Source organism: Schistocerca piceifrons, chromosome 2 (assembly GCF_021461385.2).
Source record: "Schistocerca piceifrons isolate TAMUIC-IGC-003096 chromosome 2, iqSchPice1.1, whole genome shotgun sequence".
Taxonomy (NCBI): domain Eukaryota; kingdom Metazoa; phylum Arthropoda; class Insecta; order Orthoptera; family Acrididae; genus Schistocerca; species Schistocerca piceifrons.
Genome location: NC_060139.1, coordinates 355,763,810 through 355,784,894, shown reverse-complemented (window position 1 = coordinate 355,784,894; position 21,085 = coordinate 355,763,810). Strand labels below are relative to the sequence as shown.

The 21,085-nt window shown below is 49.4% G+C and overlaps 24 non-coding genes across 24 annotated transcripts; 16 read left to right on the top strand and 8 right to left on the bottom strand.

Annotated features, from left to right (window-relative positions):
- Positions 1–1,069: 1,069 nt before the first annotated feature.
- On the top strand, positions 1,070–1,141 carry Trnat-ugu. Its single transcript has one exon. It is a non-coding gene; the product is annotated as a tRNA-Thr (tRNA).
- Positions 1,142–1,742: 601 nt separating this feature from the next.
- Positions 1,743–1,815, bottom strand: Trnav-uac. The gene has a single exon. It is a non-coding gene; the product is annotated as a tRNA-Val (tRNA).
- Positions 1,816–2,050: 235 nt separating this feature from the next.
- On the top strand, positions 2,051–2,122 carry Trnap-cgg. The gene has a single exon. It is a non-coding gene; the product is annotated as a tRNA-Pro (tRNA).
- A 1,639-nt stretch (positions 2,123–3,761) lies between these two features.
- On the top strand, positions 3,762–3,833 carry Trnat-ugu. Its single transcript has one exon. It is a non-coding gene; the product is annotated as a tRNA-Thr (tRNA).
- A 601-nt stretch (positions 3,834–4,434) lies between these two features.
- Positions 4,435–4,507, bottom strand: Trnav-uac. Its single transcript has one exon. It is a non-coding gene; the product is annotated as a tRNA-Val (tRNA).
- A 235-nt stretch (positions 4,508–4,742) lies between these two features.
- Trnap-cgg lies at positions 4,743–4,814 on the top strand. The gene has a single exon. It is a non-coding gene; the product is annotated as a tRNA-Pro (tRNA).
- Positions 4,815–6,531: 1,717 nt separating this feature from the next.
- On the top strand, positions 6,532–6,603 carry Trnat-ugu. Its single transcript has one exon. It is a non-coding gene; the product is annotated as a tRNA-Thr (tRNA).
- A 601-nt stretch (positions 6,604–7,204) lies between these two features.
- Positions 7,205–7,277, bottom strand: Trnav-uac. Its single transcript has one exon. It is a non-coding gene; the product is annotated as a tRNA-Val (tRNA).
- Positions 7,278–7,512: 235 nt separating this feature from the next.
- Positions 7,513–7,584, top strand: Trnap-cgg. Its single transcript has one exon. It is a non-coding gene; the product is annotated as a tRNA-Pro (tRNA).
- Positions 7,585–9,224: 1,640 nt separating this feature from the next.
- On the top strand, positions 9,225–9,296 carry Trnat-ugu. The gene has a single exon. It is a non-coding gene; the product is annotated as a tRNA-Thr (tRNA).
- Positions 9,297–9,897: 601 nt separating this feature from the next.
- On the bottom strand, positions 9,898–9,970 carry Trnav-uac. Its single transcript has one exon. It is a non-coding gene; the product is annotated as a tRNA-Val (tRNA).
- Positions 9,971–10,205: 235 nt separating this feature from the next.
- Trnap-cgg lies at positions 10,206–10,277 on the top strand. The gene has a single exon. It is a non-coding gene; the product is annotated as a tRNA-Pro (tRNA).
- Positions 10,278–11,915: 1,638 nt separating this feature from the next.
- On the top strand, positions 11,916–11,987 carry Trnat-ugu. Its single transcript has one exon. It is a non-coding gene; the product is annotated as a tRNA-Thr (tRNA).
- A 601-nt stretch (positions 11,988–12,588) lies between these two features.
- Positions 12,589–12,661, bottom strand: Trnav-uac. Its single transcript has one exon. It is a non-coding gene; the product is annotated as a tRNA-Val (tRNA).
- Positions 12,662–12,896: 235 nt separating this feature from the next.
- Positions 12,897–12,968, top strand: Trnap-cgg. Its single transcript has one exon. It is a non-coding gene; the product is annotated as a tRNA-Pro (tRNA).
- A 1,641-nt stretch (positions 12,969–14,609) lies between these two features.
- On the top strand, positions 14,610–14,681 carry Trnat-ugu. Its single transcript has one exon. It is a non-coding gene; the product is annotated as a tRNA-Thr (tRNA).
- Positions 14,682–15,282: 601 nt separating this feature from the next.
- Trnav-uac lies at positions 15,283–15,355 on the bottom strand. The gene has a single exon. It is a non-coding gene; the product is annotated as a tRNA-Val (tRNA).
- A 235-nt stretch (positions 15,356–15,590) lies between these two features.
- On the top strand, positions 15,591–15,662 carry Trnap-cgg. The gene has a single exon. It is a non-coding gene; the product is annotated as a tRNA-Pro (tRNA).
- Positions 15,663–17,302: 1,640 nt separating this feature from the next.
- Positions 17,303–17,374, top strand: Trnat-ugu. Its single transcript has one exon. It is a non-coding gene; the product is annotated as a tRNA-Thr (tRNA).
- Positions 17,375–17,975: 601 nt separating this feature from the next.
- On the bottom strand, positions 17,976–18,048 carry Trnav-uac. The gene has a single exon. It is a non-coding gene; the product is annotated as a tRNA-Val (tRNA).
- Positions 18,049–18,283: 235 nt separating this feature from the next.
- On the top strand, positions 18,284–18,355 carry Trnap-cgg. Its single transcript has one exon. It is a non-coding gene; the product is annotated as a tRNA-Pro (tRNA).
- A 1,638-nt stretch (positions 18,356–19,993) lies between these two features.
- On the top strand, positions 19,994–20,065 carry Trnat-ugu. The gene has a single exon. It is a non-coding gene; the product is annotated as a tRNA-Thr (tRNA).
- Positions 20,066–20,666: 601 nt separating this feature from the next.
- Trnav-uac lies at positions 20,667–20,739 on the bottom strand. Its single transcript has one exon. It is a non-coding gene; the product is annotated as a tRNA-Val (tRNA).
- A 235-nt stretch (positions 20,740–20,974) lies between these two features.
- On the top strand, positions 20,975–21,046 carry Trnap-cgg. The gene has a single exon. It is a non-coding gene; the product is annotated as a tRNA-Pro (tRNA).
- Positions 21,047–21,085: the final 39 nt, after the last annotated feature.

Here is a 21,085-nt window from a genome sequence, read left to right as displayed (position 1 = left end):
CCGCTTTTGGAAGAACCAAGGCGCAGCATTCTAGTGTCGAACCGGTATTGCAAATTTGGATTAAGCAAAATTTTATTGTGTGGTCGAGCGACAGCCTCATCTCGCTCTTCCTACATGATCGCCTCTTGTGCGGAATAATTCCTAGCGCGCCGATGGCTTCAGAGTTGGTCTTCTCGAACTTTTGCTTTCGCACTGCATTCCGCAATCTTTTCGTTATGAGTTGTGTGCTTCGGTTTCCCGACTTTCTTGTGTTTAGTGCGTTTGGCTTCTCTTAACCCCTAGCCACCGCTTGCCGAAATTTCCACACTGTCGTCCGTCGATCTGCAGAGCTCGATGAAGGCATCGCGGCCGTTCCTGAGCTCGTGGAACGGCCGAATCTGTAGTTGTTTCCAGATCTCTCCCACGCAACGGCCTCCCAGAAGCTTGGATTACAGAAGTACGCCACTACTCCCAGCCGGAGATTCACGTTTGAAAGCAGAATGACATGAGCTACACGCAGCTCCGATTTTTTTTTTTTTTTTGTGTCTGACCTACTTTGAAAGACTTTGTAGTCGATTTACTTACTACTATCGCTGTTGGAAACCAGGTGATAACCACACAGTATTCTAGAGACGATGAGGTAATGAAAATTTAGAATAAGTAAAACAGTATCATAAGAAGTTGTGTGGTGGAGCAGCACATGCAATTCACGCTTCCTAGATAATCGTTACTGCATAGAATAATTCTGTTGTCTGCGGCGTCTTCAGTATCCGTCTTCTGGAAATTTTGCTTGCAGTATATCGTGCAATCTTTTCGTTATGAGTTGGTGCTTGGTTTCCCGATGTTCTTTTGTTTAGTGCATTCGCCTTCTCTTAACCCTGAGAAACCACATACCGAAACTGAGGCACTGCCGGCTGATCATAAGCAGTGCTCGATGAAGTTATTTCGCTTTCTGTTCGTTGCCTTTAATATTCTTCTCATCAGTGGTGAGTGCTGCCTGCAGAAAGCGTTTATCTTGCGAATTCACGTGAAAGTTTGTGTTCCCTGTGAGGTCCAATACTTGGGATTAACTTAACTGCTCCAGACAGGTGGCTCGTTGGTCTAGGGGTATGATTCCTGCTTTGTGTGCAGGAGGTCCCGGGTTCAAATCCCGGACGAGCCCTGCCATTTTGACCGTGCTGAAGAGTAGGTGGAACTCAGTCCCGGTTGCAGCTCCTCAATGAAGAGTAGACGCCTGTTATAGCACGTGGATATAACAAGAATGCGGCACCAGTAAAGTACGTAGGTGGAATTCGATAGAAACGCAGACGGTAATTTTGCATGCAACGGAAAACAAGGTTGTCTTTGCGGAATATGTGCACCGTGAGTGGAGATTCAGCTTAATTGTGCGACAGTCTACCCTCATCTTACTAGCGACGGCAACAACCAAGGGGTGGCATGTAAGATTGAGCGTGGCTAAGAGTTTCTCATTATTAGTTAGCATCACACTTTGACAGAGCTGTGACAAGGCGAGTAGGGTGAGCTCAGGAAAGCCAGTAGCAAGCGCACTTGAAGTAGCCCAGAAGAACCGGATTATAAATTTTGCCAGCCATAATGGAGCTAGGGGCGTTCTCAGTTACCAAATACCGGTGCAATAAGAGAGCAACAGTATTTGACAGTAAAATGACGCCCTATCCGTCTAGCATACGACATTGCTTGTCTCTGCATACGCGGACGTGAGGTCATCTCGGAAATGAAATCCGAAATATAGATTAAAATTGTTGTGTTCCCGCCCGGGATCGAACCGGGGACCTTCTGCGTGTAAAGCAGACGTGATAACCGCTACACCACGGAAACGACGGTCGTTTTCATGTACCACCCGGAGACTCGTAATAGCAACAGTTTGTCTTCTGTGTTAGCAAGGGCATCGGCTACGAGCTCCCTCCGATTCGTGAAGTTCCTATAGTAAAAGACGTCGATAAAAACAATCCAACCGCGACAGACAGGGAGAACGCTGGCTGAGCTGCAGCCCTACATGGTGAGACCATCAAAGGTGGCGTCATTCACATGCAGTGCGTTTTCGGAACGAATAGGCTCGTTGGTCTAGGGGTATGATTCCTGCTTCGGGTGCAGGAGGTCCCGGGTTCAAATCCCGGACGAGCCCTTGCGTTTTGTACAACGGTGTGGCAACAAATCGCATGGCGGCGGCTGTTTCGCGCATTTCCAGGCCTCCAAGTCAGCGCTAAAATCCGACAACCAGTTCTGAAACCGTTTCATGTTTCATTTGAGCCATGTGCACCCTGCTGATGGAACGTTTGATTTAAATGGTCACAGTAGAGATCGTAGCAAGTGTCTTGCTGAGTGCGACGAAAACGGCTTTCCGCCCGCAATCCAACCGGGGACCTTCTGCGTGTTAGGCACGGCGCCTGGGCTCGGCGGCAGCTGCTGCTCTTTCTGTCCTTACGAGATACCGTCGATTCGCGCAGTCGCTATTGCAAAAGATGTCACTAAAGGCATTCGCTTCGTTAGCGGCACGGTGCCTGGGCTCGGCGGCAGCTCTACATGGAGGCACCAGCAGCCCAGCCAGGCCGCCGCCGGCACCGGCGCGCCACAGCGCAAGGAGCCGGCGGCCGCCCTGGAATGCCCCCTGTCGTTGCATATTCCACCCGCCTTATATCCTCTCCATGTCTGACTCACTACCCTAAATGACACTGCAGTCTACGTGCTTATTACTACCGCTTTTGGAAGAACCAAGGCGCAGCATTCTAGTGTCGAACCGGTATTGCAAATTTGGATTAAGCAAAATTTTATTGTGTGGTCGAGCGACAGCCTCATCTCGCTCTTCCTACATGATCGCCTCTTGTGCGGAATAATTCCTAGCGCGCCGATGGCTTCAGAGTTGGTCTTCTCGAACTTTTGCTTTCGCACTGCATTCCGCAATCTTTTCGTTATGAGTTGTGTGCTTCGGTTTCCCGACTTTCTTGTGTTTAGTGCGTTTGGCTTCTCTTAACCCCTAGCCACCGCTTGCCGAAATTTCCACACTGTCGTCCGTCGATCTGCAGAGCTCGATGAAGGCATCGCGGCCGTTCCTGAGCTCGTGGAACGGCCGAATCTGTAGTTGTTTCCAGATCTCTCCCACGCAACGGCCTCCCAGAAGCTTGGATTACAGAAGTACGCCACTACTCCCAGCCGGAGATTCACGTTTGAAAGCAGAATGACATGAGCTACACGCAGCTCCGATTTTTTTTTTTTTTTGTGTCTGACCTACTTTGAAAGACTTTGTAGTCGATTTACTTACTACTATCGCTGTTGGAAACCAGGTGATAACCACACAGTATTCTAGAGACGATGAGGTAATGAAAATTTAGAATAAGTAAAACAGTATCATAAGAAGTTGTGTGGTGGAGCAGCACATGCAATTCACGCTTCCTAGATAATCGTTACTGCATAGAATAATTCTGTTGTCTGCGGCGTCTTCAGTATCCGTCTTCTGGAAATTTTGCTTGCAGTATATCGTGCAATCTTTTCGTTATGAGTTGGTGCTTGGTTTCCCGATGTTCTTTTGTTTAGTGCATTCGCCTTCTCTTAACCCTGAGAAACCACATACCGAAACTGAGGCACTGCCGGCTGATCATAAGCAGTGCTCGATGAAGTTATTTCGCTTTCTGTTCGTTGCCTTTAATATTCTTCTCATCAGTGGTGAGTGCTGCCTGCAGAAAGCGTTTATCTTGCGAATTCACGTGAAAGTTTGTGTTCCCTGTGAGGTCCAATACTTGGGATTAACTTAACTGCTCCAGACAGGTGGCTCGTTGGTCTAGGGGTATGATTCCTGCTTTGTGTGCAGGAGGTCCCGGGTTCAAATCCCGGACGAGCCCTGCCATTTTGACCGTGCTGAAGAGTAGGTGGAACTCAGTCCCGGTTGCAGCTCCTCAATGAAGAGTAGACGCCTGTTATAGCACGTGGATATAACAAGAATGCGGCACCAGTAAAGTACGTAGGTGGAATTCGATAGAAACGCAGACGGTAATTTTGCATGCAACGGAAAACAAGGTTGTCTTTGCGGAATATGTGCACCGTGAGTGGAGATTCAGCTTAATTGTGCGACAGTCTACCCTCATCTTACTAGCGACGGCAACAACCAAGGGGTGGCATGTAAGATTGAGCGTGGCTAAGAGTTTCTCATTATTAGTTAGCATCACACTTTGACAGAGCTGTGACAAGGCGAGTAGGGTGAGCTCAGGAAAGCCAGTAGCAAGCGCACTTGAAGTAGCCCAGAAGAACCGGATTATAAATTTTGCCAGCCATAATGGAGCTAGGGGCGTTCTCAGTTACCAAATACCGGTGCAATAAGAGAGCAACAGTATTTGACAGTAAAATGACGCCCTATCCGTCTAGCATACGACATTGCTTGTCTCTGCATACGCGGACGTGAGGTCATCTCGGAAATGAAATCCGAAATATAGATTAAAATTGTTGTGTTCCCGCCCGGGATCGAACCGGGGACCTTCTGCGTGTAAAGCAGACGTGATAACCGCTACACCACGGAAACGACGGTCGTTTTCATGTACCACCCGGAGACTCGTAATAGCAACAGTTTGTCTTCTGTGTTAGCAAGGGCATCGGCTACGAGCTCCCTCCGATTCGTGAAGTTCCTATAGTAAAAGACGTCGATAAAAACAATCCAACCGCGACAGACAGGGAGAACGCTGGCTGAGCTGCAGCCCTACATGGTGAGACCATCAAAGGTGGCGTCATTCACATGCAGTGCGTTTTCGGAACGAATAGGCTCGTTGGTCTAGGGGTATGATTCCTGCTTCGGGTGCAGGAGGTCCCGGGTTCAAATCCCGGACGAGCCCTTGCGTTTTGTACAACGGTGTGGCAACAAATCGCATGGCGGCGGCTGTTTCGCGCATTTCCAGGCCTCCAAGTCAGCGCTAAAATCCGACAACCAGTTCTGAAACCGTTTCATGTTTCATTTGAGCCATGTGCACCCTGCTGATGGAACGTTTGATTTAAATGGTCACAGTAGAGATCGTAGCAAGTGTCTTGCTGAGTGCGACGAAAACGGCTTTCCGCCCGCAATCCAACCGGGGACCTTCTGCGTGTTAGGCACGGCGCCTGGGCTCGGCGGCAGCTGCTGCTCTTTCTGTCCTTACGAGATACCGTCGATTCGCGCAGTCGCTATTGCAAAAGATGTCACTAAAGGCATTCGCTTCGTTAGCGGCACGGTGCCTGGGCTCGGCGGCAGCTCTACATGGAGGCACCAGCAGCCCAGCCAGGCCGCCGCCGGCACCGGCGCGCCACAGCGCAAGGAGCCGGCGGCCGCCCTGGAATGCCCCCTGTCGTTGCATATTCCACCCGCCTTATATCCTCTCCATGTCTGACTCACTACCCTAAATGACACTGCAGTCTACGTGCTTATTACTACCGCTTTTGGAAGAACCAAGGCGCAGCATTCTAGTGTCGAACCGGTATTGCAAATTTGGATTAAGCAAAATTTTATTGTGTGGTCGAGCGACAGCCTCATCTCGCTCTTCCTACATGATCGCCTCTTGTGCGGAATAATTCCTAGCGCGCCGATTGTGTGGTCGAGCGACAGCCTCATCTCGCTCTTCCTACATGATCGCCTCTTGTGCGGAATAATTCCTAGCGCGCCGATGGCTTCAGAGTTGGTCTTCTCGAACTTTTGCTTTCGCACTGCATTCCGCAATCTTTTCGTTATGAGTTGTGTGCTTCGGTTTCCCGACTTTCTTGTGTTTAGTGCGTTTGGCTTCTCTTAACCCCTAGCCACCGCTTGCCGAAATTTCCACACTGTCGTCCGTCGATCTGCAGAGCTCGATGAAGGCATCGCGGCCGTTCCTGAGCTCGTGGAACGGCCGAATCTGTAGTTGTTTCCAGATCTCTCCCACACAACGGCCTCCCAGAAGCTTGGATTACAGAAGTACGCCACTACTCCCAGCCGGAGATTCACGTTTGAAAGCAGAATGACATGAGCTACACGCAGCTCCGATTTTTTTTTTTTTTTGTGTCTGACCTACTTTGAAAGACTTTGTAGTCGATTTACTTACTACTATCGCTGTTGGAAACCAGGTGATAACCACACAGTATTCTAGAGACGATGAGGTAATGAAAATTTAGAATAAGTAAAACAGTATCATAAGAAGTTGTGTGGTGGAGCAGCACATGCAATTCACGCTTCCTAGATAATCGTTACTGCATAGAATAATTCTGTTGTCTGCGGCGTCTTCAGTATCCGTCTTCTGGAAATTTTGCTTGCAGTATATCGTGCAATCTTTTCGTTATGAGTTGGTGCTTGGTTTCCCGATGTTCTTTTGTTTAGTGCATTCGCCTTCTCTTAACCCTGAGAAACCACATACCGAAACTGAGGCACTGCCGGCTGATCATAAGCAGTGCTCGATGAAGTTATTTCGCTTTCTGTTCGTTGCCTTTAATATTCTTCTCATCAGTGGTGAGTGCTGCCTGCAGAAAGCGTTTATCTTGCGAATTCACGTGAAAGTTTGTGTTCCCTGTGAGGTCCAATACTTGGGATTAACTTAACTGCTCCAGACAGGTGGCTCGTTGGTCTAGGGGTATGATTCCTGCTTTGTGTGCAGGAGGTCCCGGGTTCAAATCCCGGACGAGCCCTGCCATTTTGACCGTGCTGAAGAGTAGGTGGAACTCAGTCCCGGTTGCAGCTCCTCAATGAAGAGTAGACGCCTGTTATAGCACGTGGATATAACAAGAATGCGGCACCAGTAAAGTACGTAGGTGGAATTCGATAGAAACGCAGACGGTAATTTTGCATGCAACGGAAAACAAGGTTGTCTTTGCGGAATATGTGCACCGTGAGTGGAGATTCAGCTTAATTGTGCGACAGTCTACCCTCATCTTACTAGCGACGGCAACAACCAAGGGGTGGCATGTAAGATTGAGCGTGGCTAAGAGTTTCTCATTATTAGTTAGCATCACACTTTGACAGAGCTGTGACAAGGCGAGTAGGGTGAGCTCAGGAAAGCCAGTAGCAAGCGCACTTGAAGTAGCCCAGAAGAACCGGATTATAAATTTTGCCAGCCATAATGGAGCTAGGGGCGTTCTCAGTTACCAAATACCGGTGCAATAAGAGAGCAACAGTATTTGACAGTAAAATGACGCCCTATCCGTCTAGCATACGACATTGCTTGTCTCTGCATACGCGGACGTGAGGTCATCTCGGAAATGAAATCCGAAATATAGATTAAAATTGTTGTGTTCCCGCCCGGGATCGAACCGGGGACCTTCTGCGTGTAAAGCAGACGTGATAACCGCTACACCACGGAAACGACGGTCGTTTTCATGTACCACCCGGAGACTCGTAATAGCAACAGTTTGTCTTCTGTGTTAGCAAGGGCATCGGCTACGAGCTCCCTCCGATTCGTGAAGTTCCTATAGTAAAAGACGTCGATAAAAACAATCCAACCGCGACAGACAGGGAGAACGCTGGCTGAGCTGCAGCCCTACATGGTGAGACCATCAAAGGTGGCGTCATTCACATGCAGTGCGTTTTCGGAACGAATAGGCTCGTTGGTCTAGGGGTATGATTCCTGCTTCGGGTGCAGGAGGTCCCGGGTTCAAATCCCGGACGAGCCCTTGCGTTTTGTACAACGGTGTGGCAACAAATCGCATGGCGGCGGCTGTTTCGCGCATTTCCAGGCCTCCAAGTCAGCGCTAAAATCCGACAACCAGTTCTGAAACCGTTTCATGTTTCATTTGAGCCATGTGCACCCTGCTGATGGAACGTTTGATTTAAATGGTCACAGTAGAGATCGTAGCAAGTGTCTTGCTGAGTGCGACGAAAACGGCTTTCCGCCCGCAATCCAACCGGGGACCTTCTGCGTGTTAGGCACGGCGCCTGGGCTCGGCGGCAGCTGCTGCTCTTTCTGTCCTTACGAGATACCGTCGATTCGCGCAGTCGCTATTGCAAAAGATGTCACTAAAGGCATTCGCTTCGTTAGCGGCACGGTGCCTGGGCTCGGCGGCAGCTCTACATGGAGGCACCAGCAGCCCAGCCAGGCCGCCGCCGGCACCGGCGCGCCACAGCGCAAGGAGCCGGCGGCCGCCCTGGAATGCCCCCTGTCGTTGCATATTCCACCCGCCTTATATCCTCTCCATGTCTGACTCACTACCCTAAATGACACTGCAGTCTACGTGCTTATTACTACCGCTTTTGGAAGAACCAAGGCGCAGCATTCTAGTGTCGAACCGGTATTGCAAATTTGGATTAAGCAAAATTTTATTGTGTGGTCGAGCGACAGCCTCATCTCGCTCTTCCTACATGATCGCCTCTTGTGCGGAATAATTCCTAGCGCGCCGATGGCTTCAGAGTTGGTCTTCTCGAACTTTTGCTTTCGCACTGCATTCCGCAATCTTTTCGTTATGAGTTGTGTGCTTCGGTTTCCCGACTTTCTTGTGTTTAGTGCGTTTGGCTTCTCTTAACCCCTAGCCACCGCTTGCCGAAATTTCCACACTGTCGTCCGTCGATCTGCAGAGCTCGATGAAGGCATCGCGGCCGTTCCTGAGCTCGTGGAACGGCCGAATCTGTAGTTGTTTCCAGATCTCTCCCACGCAACGGCCTCCCAGAAGCTTGGATTACAGAAGTACGCCACTACTCCCAGCCGGAGATTCACGTTTGAAAGCAGAATGACATGAGCTACACGCAGCTCCGATTTTTTTTTTTTTTTTGTGTCTGACCTACTTTGAAAGACTTTGTAGTCGATTTACTTACTACTATCGCTGTTGGAAACCAGGTGATAACCACACAGTATTCTAGAGACGATGAGGTAATGAAAATTTAGAATAAGTAAAACAGTATCATAAGAAGTTGTGTGGTGGAGCAGCACATGCAATTCACGCTTCCTAGATAATCGTTACTGCATAGAATAATTCTGTTGTCTGCGGCGTCTTCAGTATCCGTCTTCTGGAAATTTTGCTTGCAGTATATCGTGCAATCTTTTCGTTATGAGTTGGTGCTTGGTTTCCCGATGTTCTTTTGTTTAGTGCATTCGCCTTCTCTTAACCCTGAGAAACCACATACCGAAACTGAGGCACTGCCGGCTGATCATAAGCAGTGCTCGATGAAGTTATTTCGCTTTCTGTTCGTTGCCTTTAATATTCTTCTCATCAGTGGTGAGTGCTGCCTGCAGAAAGCGTTTATCTTGCGAATTCACGTGAAAGTTTGTGTTCCCTGTGAGGTCCAATACTTGGGATTAACTTAACTGCTCCAGACAGGTGGCTCGTTGGTCTAGGGGTATGATTCCTGCTTTGTGTGCAGGAGGTCCCGGGTTCAAATCCCGGACGAGCCCTGCCATTTTGACCGTGCTGAAGAGTAGGTGGAACTCAGTCCCGGTTGCAGCTCCTCAATGAAGAGTAGACGCCTGTTATAGCACGTGGATATAACAAGAATGCGGCACCAGTAAAGTACGTAGGTGGAATTCGATAGAAACGCAGACGGTAATTTTGCATGCAACGGAAAACAAGGTTGTCTTTGCGGAATATGTGCACCGTGAGTGGAGATTCAGCTTAATTGTGCGACAGTCTACCCTCATCTTACTAGCGACGGCAACAACCAAGGGGTGGCATGTAAGATTGAGCGTGGCTAAGAGTTTCTCATTATTAGTTAGCATCACACTTTGACAGAGCTGTGACAAGGCGAGTAGGGTGAGCTCAGGAAAGCCAGTAGCAAGCGCACTTGAAGTAGCCCAGAAGAACCGGATTATAAATTTTGCCAGCCATAATGGAGCTAGGGGCGTTCTCAGTTACCAAATACCGGTGCAATAAGAGAGCAACAGTATTTGACAGTAAAATGACGCCCTATCCGTCTAGCATACGACATTGCTTGTCTCTGCATACGCGGACGTGAGGTCATCTCGGAAATGAAATCCGAAATATAGATTAAAATTGTTGTGTTCCCGCCCGGGATCGAACCGGGGACCTTCTGCGTGTAAAGCAGACGTGATAACCGCTACACCACGGAAACGACGGTCGTTTTCATGTACCACCCGGAGACTCGTAATAGCAACAGTTTGTCTTCTGTGTTAGCAAGGGCATCGGCTACGAGCTCCCTCCGATTCGTGAAGTTCCTATAGTAAAAGACGTCGATAAAAACAATCCAACCGCGACAGACAGGGAGAACGCTGGCTGAGCTGCAGCCCTACATGGTGAGACCATCAAAGGTGGCGTCATTCACATGCAGTGCGTTTTCGGAACGAATAGGCTCGTTGGTCTAGGGGTATGATTCCTGCTTCGGGTGCAGGAGGTCCCGGGTTCAAATCCCGGACGAGCCCTTGCGTTTTGTACAACGGTGTGGCAACAAATCGCATGGCGGCGGCTGTTTCGCGCATTTCCAGGCCTCCAAGTCAGCGCTAAAATCCGACAACCAGTTCTGAAACCGTTTCATGTTTCATTTGAGCCATGTGCACCCTGCTGATGGAACGTTTGATTTAAATGGTCACAGTAGAGATCGTAGCAAGTGTCTTGCTGAGTGCGACGAAAACGGCTTTCCGCCCGCAATCCAACCGGGGACCTTCTGCGTGTTAGGCACGGCGCCTGGGCTCGGCGGCAGCTGCTGCTCTTTCTGTCCTTACGAGATACCGTCGATTCGCGCAGTCGCTATTGCAAAAGATGTCACTAAAGGCATTCGCTTCGTTAGCGGCACGGTGCCTGGGCTCGGCGGCAGCTCTACATGGAGGCACCAGCAGCCCAGCCAGGCCGCCGCCGGCACCGGCGCGCCACAGCGCAAGGAGCCGGCGGCCGCCCTGGAATGCCCCCTGTCGTTGCATATTCCACCCGCCTTATATCCTCTCCATGTCTGACTCACTACCCTAAATGACACTGCAGTCTACGTGCTTATTACTACCGCTTTTGGAAGAACCAAGGCGCAGCATTCTAGTGTCGAACCGGTATTGCAAATTTGGATTAAGCAAAATTTTATTGTGTGGTCGAGCGACAGCCTCATCTCGCTCTTCCTACATGATCGCCTCTTGTGCGGAATAATTCCTAGCGCGCCGATGGCTTCAGAGTTGGTCTTCTCGAACTTTTGCTTTCGCACTGCATTCCGCAATCTTTTCGTTATGAGTTGTGTGCTTCGGTTTCCCGACTTTCTTGTGTTTAGTGCGTTTGGCTTCTCTTAACCCCTAGCCACCGCTTGCCGAAATTTCCACACTGTCGTCCGTCGATCTGCAGAGCTCGATGAAGGCATCGCGGCCGTTCCTGAGCTCGTGGAACGGCCGAATCTGTAGTTGTTTCCAGATCTCTCCCACGCAACGGCCTCCCAGAAGCTTGGATTACAGAAGTACGCCACTACTCCCAGCCGGAGATTCACGTTTGAAAGCAGAATGACATGAGCTACACGCAGCTCCGATTTTTTTTTTTTTTGTGTCTGACCTACTTTGAAAGACTTTGTAGTCGATTTACTTACTACTATCGCTGTTGGAAACCAGGTGATAACCACACAGTATTCTAGAGACGATGAGGTAATGAAAATTTAGAATAAGTAAAACAGTATCATAAGAAGTTGTGTGGTGGAGCAGCACATGCAATTCACGCTTCCTAGATAATCGTTACTGCATAGAATAATTCTGTTGTCTGCGGCGTCTTCAGTATCCGTCTTCTGGAAATTTTGCTTGCAGTATATCGTGCAATCTTTTCGTTATGAGTTGGTGCTTGGTTTCCCGATGTTCTTTTGTTTAGTGCATTCGCCTTCTCTTAACCCTGAGAAACCACATACCGAAACTGAGGCACTGCCGGCTGATCATAAGCAGTGCTCGATGAAGTTATTTCGCTTTCTGTTCGTTGCCTTTAATATTCTTCTCATCAGTGGTGAGTGCTGCCTGCAGAAAGCGTTTATCTTGCGAATTCACGTGAAAGTTTGTGTTCCCTATGAGGTCCAATACTTGGGATTAACTTAACTGCTCCAGACAGGTGGCTCGTTGGTCTAGGGGTATGATTCCTGCTTTGTGTGCAGGAGGTCCCGGGTTCAAATCCCGGACGAGCCCTGCCATTTTGACCGTGCTGAAGAGTAGGTGGAACTCAGTCCCGGTTGCAGCTCCTCAATGAAGAGTAGACGCCTGTTATAGCACGTGGATATAACAAGAATGCGGCACCAGTAAAGTACGTAGGTGGAATTCGATAGAAACGCAGACGGTAATTTTGCATGCAACGGAAAACAAGGTTGTCTTTGCGGAATATGTGCACCGTGAGTGGAGATTCAGCTTAATTGTGCGACAGTCTACCCTCATCTTACTAGCGACGGCAACAACCAAGGGGTGGCATGTAAGATTGAGCGTGGCTAAGAGTTTCTCATTATTAGTTAGCATCACACTTTGACAGAGCTGTGACAAGGCGAGTAGGGTGAGCTCAGGAAAGCCAGTAGCAAGCGCACTTGAAGTAGCCCAGAAGAACCGGATTATAAATTTTGCCAGCCATAATGGAGCTAGGGGCGTTCTCAGTTACCAAATACCGGTGCAATAAGAGAGCAACAGTATTTGACAGTAAAATGACGCCCTATCCGTCTAGCATACGACATTGCTTGTCTCTGCATACGCGGACGTGAGGTCATCTCGGAAATGAAATCCGAAATATAGATTAAAATTGTTGTGTTCCCGCCCGGGATCGAACCGGGGACCTTCTGCGTGTAAAGCAGACGTGATAACCGCTACACCACGGAAACGACGGTCGTTTTCATGTACCACCCGGAGACTCGTAATAGCAACAGTTTGTCTTCTGTGTTAGCAAGGGCATCGGCTACGAGCTCCCTCCGATTCGTGAAGTTCCTATAGTAAAAGACGTCGATAAAAACAATCCAACCGCGACAGACAGGGAGAACGCTGGCTGAGCTGCAGCCCTACATGGTGAGACCATCAAAGGTGGCGTCATTCACATGCAGTGCGTTTTCGGAACGAATAGGCTCGTTGGTCTAGGGGTATGATTCCTGCTTCGGGTGCAGGAGGTCCCGGGTTCAAATCCCGGACGAGCCCTTGCGTTTTGTACAACGGTGTGGCAACAAATCGCATGGCGGCGGCTGTTTCGCGCATTTCCAGGCCTCCAAGTCAGCGCTAAAATCCGACAACCAGTTCTGAAACCGTTTCATGTTTCATTTGAGCCATGTGCACCCTGCTGATGGAACGTTTGATTTAAATGGTCACAGTAGAGATCGTAGCAAGTGTCTTGCTGAGTGCGACGAAAACGGCTTTCCGCCCGCAATCCAACCGGGGACCTTCTGCGTGTTAGGCACGGCGCCTGGGCTCGGCGGCAGCTGCTGCTCTTTCTGTCCTTACGAGATACCGTCGATTCGCGCAGTCGCTATTGCAAAAGATGTCACTAAAGGCATTCGCTTCGTTAGCGGCACGGTGCCTGGGCTCGGCGGCAGCTCTACATGGAGGCACCAGCAGCCCAGCCAGGCCGCCGCCGGCACCGGCGCGCCACAGCGCAAGGAGCCGGCGGCCGCCCTGGAATGCCCCCTGTCGTTGCATATTCCACCCGCCTTATATCCTCTCCATGTCTGACTCACTACCCTAAATGACACTGCAGTCTACGTGCTTATTACTACCGCTTTTGGAAGAACCAAGGCGCAGCATTCTAGTGTCGAACCGGTATTGCAAATTTGGATTAAGCAAAATTTTATTGTGTGGTCGAGCGACAGCCTCATCTCGCTCTTCCTACATGATCGCCTCTTGTGCGGAATAATTCCTAGCGCGCCGATGGCTTCAGAGTTGGTCTTCTCGAACTTTTGCTTTCGCACTGCATTCCGCAATCTTTTCGTTATGAGTTGTGTGCTTCGGTTTCCCGACTTTCTTGTGTTTAGTGCGTTTGGCTTCTCTTAACCCCTAGCCACCGCTTGCCGAAATTTCCACACTGTCGTCCGTCGATCTGCAGAGCTCGATGAAGGCATCGCGGCCGTTCCTGAGCTCGTGGAACGGCCGAATCTGTAGTTGTTTCCAGATCTCTCCCACGCAACGGCCTCCCAGAAGCTTGGATTACAGAAGTACGCCACTACTCCCAGCCGGAGATTCACGTTTGAAAGCAGAATGACATGAGCTACACGCAGCTCCGATTTTTTTTTTTTTTTTTGTGTCTGACCTACTTTGAAAGACTTTGTAGTCGATTTACTTACTACTATCGCTGTTGGAAACCAGGTGATAACCACACAGTATTCTAGAGACGATGAGGTAATGAAAATTTAGAATAAGTAAAACAGTATCATAAGAAGTTGTGTGGTGGAGCAGCACATGCAATTCACGGTTCCTAGATAATCGTTACTGCATAGAATAATTCTGTTGTCTGCGGCGTCTTCAGTATCCGTCTTCTGGAAATTTTGCTTGCAGTATATCGTGCAATCTTTTCGTTATGAGTTGGTGCTTGGTTTCCCGATGTTCTTTTGTTTAGTGCATTCGCCTTCTCTTAACCCTGAGAAACCACATACCGAAACTGAGGCACTGCCGGCTGATCATAAGCAGTGCTCGATGAAGTTATTTCGCTTTCTGTTCGTTGCCTTTAATATTCTTCTCATCAGTGGTGAGTGCTGCCTGCAGAAAGCGTTTATCTTGCGAATTCACGTGAAAGTTTGTGTTCCCTGTGAGGTCCAATACTTGGGATTAACTTAACTGCTCCAGACAGGTGGCTCGTTGGTCTAGGGGTATGATTCCTGCTTTGTGTGCAGGAGGTCCCGGGTTCAAATCCCGGACGAGCCCTGCCATTTTGACCGTGCTGAAGAGTAGGTGGAACTCAGTCCCGGTTGCAGCTCCTCAATGAAGAGTAGACGCCTGTTATAGCACGTGGATATAACAAGAATGCGGCACCAGTAAAGTACGTAGGTGGAATTCGATAGAAACGCAGACGGTAATTTTGCATGCAACGGAAAACAAGGTTGTCTTTGCGGAATATGTGCACCGTGAGTGGAGATTCAGCTTAATTGTGCGACAGTCTACCCTCATCTTACTAGCGACGGCAACAACCAAGGGGTGGCATGTAAGATTGAGCGTGGCTAAGAGTTTCTCATTATTAGTTAGCATCACACTTTGACAGAGCTGTGACAAGGCGAGTAGGGTGAGCTCAGGAAAGCCAGTAGCAAGCGCACTTGAAGTAGCCCAGAAGAACCGGATTATAAATTTTGCCAGCCATAATGGAGCTAGGGGCGTTCTCAGTTACCAAATACCGGTGCAATAAGAGAGCAACAGTATTTGACAGTAAAATGACGCCCTATCCGTCTAGCATACGACATTGCTTGTCTCTGCATACGCGGACGTGAGGTCATCTCGGAAATGAAATCCGAAATATAGATTAAAATTGTTGTGTTCCCGCCCGGGATCGAACCGGGGACCTTCTGCGTGTAAAGCAGACGTGATAACCGCTACACCACGGAAACGACGGTCGTTTTCATGTACCACCCGGAGACTCGTAATAGCAACAGTTTGTCTTCTGTGTTAGCAAGGGCATCGGCTACGAGCTCCCTCCGATTCGTGAAGTTCCTATAGTAAAAGACGTCGATAAAAACAATCCAACCGCGACAGACAGGGAGAACGCTGGCTGAGCTGCAGCCCTACATGGTGAGACCATCAAAGGTGGCGTCATTCACATGCAGTGCGTTTTCGGAACGAATAGGCTCGTTGGTCTAGGGGTATGATTCCTGCTTCGGGTGCAGGAGGTCCCGGGTTCAAATCCCGGACGAGCCCTTGCGTTTTGTACAACGGTGTGGCAACAAATCGCATGGCGGCGGCTGTTTCGCGCATTTCCAGGCCTCCAAGTCAGCGCTAAAATCCGACAACCAGTTCTGAAACCGTTTCATGTTTCATTTGAGCCATGTGCACCCTGCTGATGGAACGTTTGATTTAAATGGTCACAGTAGAGATCGTAGCAAGTGTCTTGCTGAGTGCGACGAAAACGGCTTTCCGCCCGCAATCCAACCGGGGACCTTCTGCGTGTTAGGCACGGCGCCTGGGCTCGGCGGCAGCTGCTGCTCTTTCTGTCCTTACGAGATACCGTCGATTCGCGCAGTCGCTATTGCAAAAGATGTCACTAAAGGCATTCGCTTCGTTAGCGGCACGGTGCCTGGGCTCGGCGGCAGCTCTACATGGAGGCACCAGCAGCCCAGCCAGGCCGCCGCCGGCACCGGCGCGCCACAGCGCAAGGAGCCGGCGGCCGCCCTGGAATGCCCCCTGTCGTTGCATATTCCACCCGCCTTATATCCTCTCCATGTCTGACTCACTACCCTAAATGACACTGCAGTCTACGTGCTTATTACTACCGCTTTTGGAAGAACCAAGGCGCAGCATTCTAGTGTCGAACCGGTATTGCAAATTTGGATTAAGCAAAATTTTATTGTGTGGTCGAGCGACAGCCTCATCTCGCTCTTCCTACATGATCGCCTCTTGTGCGGAATAATTCCTAGCGCGCCGATGGCTTCAGAGTTGGTCTTCTCGAACTTTTGCTTTCGCACTGCATTCCGCAATCTTTTCGTTATGAGTTGTGTGCTTCGGTTTCCCGACTTTCTTGTGTTTAGTGCGTTTGGCTTCTCTTAACCCCTAGCCACCGCTTGCCGAAATTTCCACACTGTCGTCCGTCGATCTGCAGAGCTCGATGAAGGCATCGCGGCCGTTCCTGAGCTCGTGGAACGGCCGAATCTGTAGTTGTTTCCAGATCTCTCCCACGCAACGGCCTCCCAGAAGCTTGGATTACAGAAGTACGCCACTACTCCCAGCCGGAGATTCACGTTTGAAAGCAGAATGACATGAGCTACACGCAGCTCCGATTTTTTTTTTTTTTTTGTGTCTGACCTACTTTGAAAGACTTTGTAGTCGATTTACTTACTACTATCGCTGTTGGAAACCAGGTGATAACCACACAGTATTCTAGAGACGATGAGGTAATGAAAATTTAGAATAAGTAAAACAGTATCATAAGAAGTTGTGTGGTGGAGCAGCACATGCAATTCACGGTTCCTAGATAATCGTTACTGCATAGAATAATTCTGTTGTCTGCGGCGTCTTCAGTATCCGTCTTCTGGAAATTTTGCTTGCAGTATATCGTGCAATCTTTTCGTTATGAGTTGGTGCTTGGTTTCCCGATGTTCTTTTGTTTAGTGCATTCGCCTTCTCTTAACCCTGAGAAACCACATACCGAAACTGAGGCACTGCCGGCTGATCATAAGCAGTGCTCGATGAAGTTATTTCGCTTTCTGTTCGTTGCCTTTAATATTCTTCTCATCAGTGGTGAGTGCTGCCTGCAGAAAGCGTTTATCTTGCGAATTCACGTGAAAGTTTGTGTTCCCTGTGAGGTCCAATACTTGGGATTAACTTAACTGCTCCAGACAGGTGGCTCGTTGGTCTAGGGGTATGATTCCTGCTTTGTGTGCAGGAGGTCCCGGGTTCAAATCCCGGACGAGCCGTGCCATTTTGACCGTGCTGAAGAGTAGGTGGAACTCAGTCCCGGTTGCAGCTCCTCAATGAAGAGTAGACGCCTGTTATAGCACGTGGATATAACAAGAATGCGGCACCAGTAAAGTACGTAGGTGGAATTCGATAGAAACGCAGACGGTAATTTTGCATGCAACGGAAAACAAGGTTGTCTTTGCGGAATATGTGCACCGTGAGTGGAGATTCAGCTTAATTGTGCGACAGTCTACCCTCATCTTACTAGCGACGGCAACAACCAAGGGGTGGCATGTAAGATTGAGCGTGGCTAAGAGTTTCTCATTATTAGTTAGCATCACACTTTGACAGAGCTGTGACAAGGCGAGTAGGGTGAGCTCAGGAAAGCCAGTAGCAAGCGCACTTGAAGTAGCCCAGAAGAACCGGATTATAAATTTTGCCAGCCATAATGGAGCTAGGGGCGTTCTCAGTTACCAAATACCGGTGCAATAAGAGAGCAACAGTATTTGACAGTAAAATGACGCCCTATCCGTCTAGCATACGACATTGCTTGTCTCTGCATACGCGGACGTGAGGTCATCTCGGAAATGAAATCCGAAATATAGATTAAAATTGTTGTGTTCCCGCCCGGGATCGAACCGGGGACCTTCTGCGTGTAAAGCAGACGTGATAACCGCTACACCACGGAAACGACGGTCGTTTTCATGTACCACCCGGAGACTCGTAATAGCAACAGTTTCTCTTCTGTGTTAGCAAGGGCATCGGCTACGAGCTCCCTCCGATTCGTGAAGTTCCTATAGTAAAAGACGTCGATAAAAACAATCCAACCGCGACAGACAGGGAGAACGCTGGCTGAGCTGCAGCCCTACATGGTGAGACCATCAAAGGTGGCGTCATTCACATGCAGTGCGTTTTCGGAACGAATAGGCTCGTTGGTCTAGGGGTATGATTCCTGCTTCGGGTGCAGGAGGTCCCGGGTTCAAATCCCGGACGAGCCCTTGCGTTTTGTACAACGGTGTGGCAACAAATCGCATGGCGGCGGCTGTTTCGCGCATTTCCAGGCCTCCAAGTCAGCGCTAAAATCCGACAACCAGTTCTGAAACCGTTTCATGTTTCATTTGAGCCATGTGCACCCTGCTGATGGAACGTTTGATTTAAATGGTCACAGTAGAGATCGTAGCAAGTGTCTTGCTGAGTGCGACGAAAACGGCTTTCCGCCCGCAATCCAACCGGGGACCTTCTGCGTGTTAGGCACGGCGCCTGGGCTCGGCGGCAGCTGCTGCTCTTTCTGTCCTTACGAGATACCGTCGATTCGCGCAGTCGCTATTGCAAAAGATGTCACTAAAGGCATTCGCTTCGTTAGCGGCACGGTGCCTGGGCTCGGCGGCAGCTCTACATGGAGGCACCAGCAGCCCAGCCAGGCCGCCGCCGGCACCGGCGCGCCACAGCGCAAGGAGCCGGCGGCCGCCCTGGAATGCCCCCTGTCGTTGCATATTCCACCCGCCTTATATCCTCTCCATGTCTGACTCACTACCCTAAATGACACTGCAGTCTACGTGCTTATTACTACCGCTTTTGGAAGAACCAAGGCGCAGCATTCTAGTGTCGAACCGGTATTGCAAATTTGGATTAAGCAAAATTTTATTGTGTGGTCGAGCGACAGCCTCATCTCGCTCTTCCTACATGATCGCCTCTTGTGCGGAATAATTCCTAGCGCGCCGATGGCTTCAGAGTTGGTCTTCTCGAACTTTTGCTTTCGCACTGCATTCCGCAATCTTTTCGTTATGAGTTGTGTGCTTCGGTTTCCCGACTTTCTTGTGTTTAGTGCGTTTGGCTTCTCTTAACCCCTAGCCACCGCTTGCCGAAATTTCCACACTGTCGTCCGTCGATCTGCAGAGCTCGATGAAGGCATCGCGGCCGTTCCTGAGCTCGTGGAACGGCCGAATCTGTAGTTGTTTCCAGATCTCTCCCACGCAACGGCCTCCCAGAAGCTTGGATTACAGAAGTACGCCACTACTCCCAGCCGGAGATTCACGTTTGAAAGCAGAATGACATGAGCTACACGCAGCTCCGATTTTTTTTTTTTTTGTGTCTGACCTACTTTGAAAGACTTTGTAGTCGATTTACTTACTACTATCGCTGTTGGAAACCAGGTGATAACCACACAGTATTCTAGAGACGATGAGGTAATGAAAATTTAGAATAAGTAAAACAGTATCATAAGAAGTTGTGTGGTGGAGCAGCACATGCAATTCACGCTTCCTAGATAATCGTTACTGCATAGAATAATTCTGTTGTCTGCGGCGTCTTCAGTATCCGTCTTCTGGAAATTTTGCTTGCAGTATATCGTGCAATCTTTTCGTTATGAGTTGGTGCTTGGTTTCCCGATGTTCTTTTGTTTAGTGCATTCGCCTTCTCTTAACCCTGAGAAACCACATACCGAAACTGAGGCACTGCCGGCTGATCATAAGCAGTGCTCGATGAAGTTATTTCGCTTTCTGTTCGTTGCCTTTAATATTCTTCTCATCAGTGGTGAGTGCTGCCTGCAGAAAGCGTTTATCTTGCGAATTCACGTGAAAGTTTGTGTTCCCTGTGAGGTCCAATACTTGGGATTAACTTAACTGCTCCAGACAGGTGGCTCGTTGGTCTAGGGGTATGATTCCTGCTTTGTGTGCAGGAGGTCCCGGGTTCAAATCCCGGACGAGCCCTGCCATTTTGACCGTGCTGAAGAGTAGGTGGAACTCAGTCCCGGTTGCAGCTCCTCAATGAAGAGTAGACGCCTGTTATAGCACGTGGATATAACAAGAATGCGGCACCAGTAAAGTACGTAGGTGGAATTCGATAGAAACGCAGACGGTAATTTTGCATGCAACGGAAAACAAGGTTGTCTTTGCGGAATATGTGCACCGTGAGTGGAGATTCAGCTTAATTGTGCGACAGTCTACCCTCATCTTACTAGCGACGGCAACAACCAAGGGGTGGCATGTAAGATTGAGCGTGGCTAAGAGTTTCTCATTATTAGTTAGCATCACACTTTGACAGAGCTGTGACAAGGCGAGTAGGGTGAGCTCAGGAAAGCCAGTAGCAAGCGCACTTGAAGTAGCCCAGAAGAACCGGATTATAAATTTTGCCAGCCATAATGGAGCTAGGGGCGTTCTCAGTTACCAAATACCGGTGCAATAAGAGAGCAACAGTATTTGACAGTAAAATGACGCCCTATCCGTCTAGCATACGACATTGCTTGTCTCTGCATACGCGGACGTGAGGTCATCTCGGAAATGAAATCCGAAATATAGATTAAAATTGTTGTGTTCCCGCCCGGGATCGAACCGGGGACCTTCTGCGTGTAAAGCAGACGTGATAACCGCTACACCACGGAAACGACGGTCGTTTTCATGTACCACCCGGAGACTCGTAATAGCAACAGTTTCTCTTCTGTGTTAGCAAGGGCATCGGCTACGAGCTCCCTCCGATTCGTGAAGTTCCTATAGTAAAAGACGTCGATAAAAACAATCCAACCGCGACAGACAGGGAGAACGCTGGCTGAGCTGCAGCCCTACATGGTGAGACCATCAAAGGTGGCGTCATTCACATGCAGTGCGTTTTCGGAACGAATAGGCTCGTTGGTCTAGGGGTATGATTCCTGCTTCGGGTGCAGGAGGTCCCGGGTTCAAATCCCGGACGAGCCCTTGCGTTTTGTACAACGGTGTGGCAACAAATCGCATGGC